At 64.9% G+C, this 3,350-nt stretch overlaps 1 long non-coding RNA gene across 1 annotated transcript; it reads right to left on the minus strand.

The window, feature by feature from the left end:
* Window positions 1-678: 678 nt before the first annotated feature.
* Window positions 679-3,344, minus strand: LOC109296331. Its single transcript, XR_002096958.1, has 3 exons — window positions 2,554-3,344; window positions 1,817-1,934; window positions 679-710 (listed from the first exon to the last, which is right to left on the minus strand). It is a non-coding gene; the product is annotated as an uncharacterized LOC109296331 (long non-coding RNA).
* Between the last annotated feature and the right edge of the window lie 6 nt (window positions 3,345-3,350).

Raw genomic sequence — 3,350 nt, forward strand, 5'->3', positions numbered from 1 at the left:
AGGAGGCCTGGGTGGGTGCCAGAGCTGGGGCAAGGGGCAGTGCCCCGGGGGTGGTGTGGACAGCCTGGCTTCCCTGCCCCATTCCTGCTTAGAAAAGGTCCCTTGCACCGGAGCCAGGAACAGCGCGAGTGGCCAAGGAAGACGGGGACAGGGGGGTGAGGGGAGGCACAGCACACACCCCCCCCCCCCTCGCCCCAGGGTCTCAGGGCTGGCACATCAGCATGGCAGCAGTGGCGACAGGAGCAGGGGGCTGTGCTACTTAGATCCACGCTCGTTAGATCCTTGCTGCTGGGAGAACGGCGAAAGCCCACGCGGGGGTGATGGGTGCAAATGAAGATGCACTTGGTGCCTCAGACACCTGCCCTGGAGCTGAACACGTTGTGCACCCGCAGCCGTGGGTCTGGGGATCGTTGTGGGCAGCACCGCCGGGACCTCCGCCCCAGGGTGCAGATGCATGAGAAACTGCAGGGGGTGGGGGGGGAATCATGGAAAATGGGGTACCCCCTCCCCTCCAGCCCCTGCGGGCACTGCCCATCAGCGCCACGTGTGCCCGGGTGTGCGGGGAGCTTGGTGCAGAGCTCAGCAGCAGCCACCCCCATCGTGGGCTGTGCCCCGCTCCCACCCCCTGCCCGCAAGGAGACGGCCACCCGGCCTGCAGACGAGAAGGCAGAAGTTTTCTGTCCCCATTGGCCCAGGCAAGACAACAGCCCCTGAAATTAAAAGCGCAGATTCAAAGAGCGGGACCAGCAGCACGGCTCGAGCTACACGAGGACCCCATCGGGAGGAGCACAGCCGAGGCCCGGACGTCCCCCTGTTCAGGTACCGATGCTCCCTTGGTGTTGTCCCCCACAATATCAGGTGCTGCCGGGGTGAGAAACACCTGCCTGTGCTTGCAGCGGTGGGATGGGACATGCCCTCGTCCAGCGGTGTCCCCTGGGGCAAGGGACAGGGAGCTGCTGCTGTTCCTTTGTCAAGCACGAGGTTTGGGAGGGTCTAGACTGCAACGCACCTGCCTCGAGGGCTGGATGCTGCCCCTTTGGGTCCCTATCACCCTGCCTCTTCTACAACTCTACATCCCAACTGCTCCGCGCCTGCCCTGTGCGACTGCCCAGCCTCCTCCCACCAGCAGCTGGGCTTTGCCTGGAGAAGACAAGGGAGACTTCGGAGGTAACCCCAATGCAGAACAACTCCCAGCCCGGCTGGAGAGCTGCATGTGTGCACAGGGAGCTGCCCAGAGGGGCACTGGTGACAGCACAGCAGGAGAGACACCCAGGCTACAAATGCACATGGCAAACCCATCCAAAAAGCCCTGCTGGGAGGCAGCCCTAAGCCAAAACCCCTCCCTTCTCCTCCCCCCCCATGCCTTGCAGTGGAGCTCGGCCCCGCTCTGCCAGGAGCCCAGCCGCGATGCCGGAGACGGGCGAGGAGGAGGCTGCGCTGGAAGCTGGCCAGGACGGGGTGCAGGGCGAGCGAAGCTGGGGGCTGGGTGGAAGCAGGGAGGAGCGGAGGGGGGCGGTCAAAGTGCTTCACAGCCCCCCCCACAGTTGCAATCAATGCGCTCAGGAAGCAGCCGGCTGTGCTGCACCCTTGCAAAGAAGAGATTGTGGGGGGCCCATATTGTCCACACCTTCCCCCTGCCAAACACACCGCCATGGCCAGGCCCAGCATACTTTGGCACCAAGCAAAGGGGCCTTCACCTGCCACGAGCAGCTCTGCCACGGAGCCCACCCTGGTCCCTCTGGCATGCACACGGCAGAGGCTGCAGGAGCCGGGGCCAGGGAAGGGGTGGAGGTGCGTGGGGAGGGCAATCGCTCACCTCAGGGTTTGGTCTATGGGCCACCAGCAGCCGCCCCGCCACACGGCCCCTCTCGACGGGCTGCAACGCTTTCCCTCGGCCAGTCGCCATTGCACACCACTCGCTCCTACGCCTCCACCTACGGAAATATCAGAACAGAAACAGCGAGAGCACTCGCCCCGCGTCCCAGCCTCCCTCAACCGCCCCCGCCCCGCGCCGCTCTCTGGCGACACGGCGGCAGCATCACGCGCGCACGCGGCTCGTGGGCAGATTCCTCGGGGGAAAACGGTGCAGGTGGGCGCCTCCCCCACGGAGCCGGGCCCCGGCCTTGCCCAACAGGCTCCGCGCCAAACCGCCTTTGCAGCCGCTGGCCCCCCCGAGCCGGACGTGGGAGTCGGGGCGGCGCAGGGGGCCCGCGGCGTCGTGGCGGCTAATGCCAGAGCGTGGCTGGTGGAAGGGCTCACCCCAACACTGTGTGGCATTTGCTTTGCTGCCGCCACCAGCAGTGGCCTCACTTCTCAGATGGGGAGACTGAGACAGAGAAGCCCCCAGCTTGTCTAAGGTCACTGAAGAGGTGGCGAGGCCCCTGGCTGGCTTAGAAGGAGCTGGGACCAAGTGCCCAGCCTGGGCCGTGGGGGCTCCCATCCCTCAGGGGGACACGGTAGGGAGCTGTGCAGTGCGCAGGGGGAGACCTTCCACCCCCGACCAAGAGGGTGAGCTGAGCACGCTGCCCGGCTTGTATCGCTGCCTGCTCTTACCCACAGGTCCCGCTGTGGAGCCAAGGGCTGGGATCCAGACCCCCTCAGGGCTAGCGAAAGTCCTGGAAAAACACAGCAAAGTGCCACGAGCATCTTCTGGTCACTGGCGATGAAGGCAGGGCACAGGAGGGCTTGGTGCACGTCCAGGCCCTTTCTCCAGCTTCCCTGCGTCTGTCCAAAGCCAAAGCGTGCAGCAGGGGCCGAACCTGCTTCTTCCCATCCTTGGCCCCGACACTGAGCTCTGCTGCGACCATCCCGAGCTCTCTTCTTCTAACCCAGTGCCAGAAGCAGGGGGCGAGTCTGGAGGTTATGAACACCCAGCGGGAAGGCGGAAAAACCAGCAGCACAGAAGAGCGGTGCCTTGGTACCGAGCAACAGAGTGCTGGCAGACAGGGCAGCAGCAGCACGTGGTTGGGGTGGCGGGGGGCGCACCCGCTCCTCACTACTGGCATGAAAGCACACGAGTGCCAAGCTGACTGCGGGTCGGGTCCGACCGGACAGAACGAGACGGGAGGTCGGCACGGGGAGGCGAGGCTGGGCTCTTCTCAGGGAGCCGGTGAAGCGTGGGCTCTGCCGGGTGGCGAAATGGCCAAGCTGGGGAGTCAGCGATGTTAGCAAGGTCATGGCGCTACCCTTTAAATGCTATAATTTATATAGGTGTATGTACACGCACGCACGCCCACTTGCGCACACTCACACACACGCGCACACACACAGAGGCAGGCGCACAGTCTCCACCAACCGCCGCGCCGCGAGGGCTGCCGGCAGCTGCTCCAGCAAGCAAAATCCTGCCCATA

The sequence above is a fragment of the Gavialis gangeticus genome, unplaced genomic scaffold, assembly GCF_001723915.1.
Source record: "Gavialis gangeticus isolate Ggan-Ray unplaced genomic scaffold, GavGan_comp1, whole genome shotgun sequence".
In the NCBI taxonomy this organism is placed as follows: domain Eukaryota; kingdom Metazoa; phylum Chordata; order Crocodylia; family Gavialidae; genus Gavialis; species Gavialis gangeticus.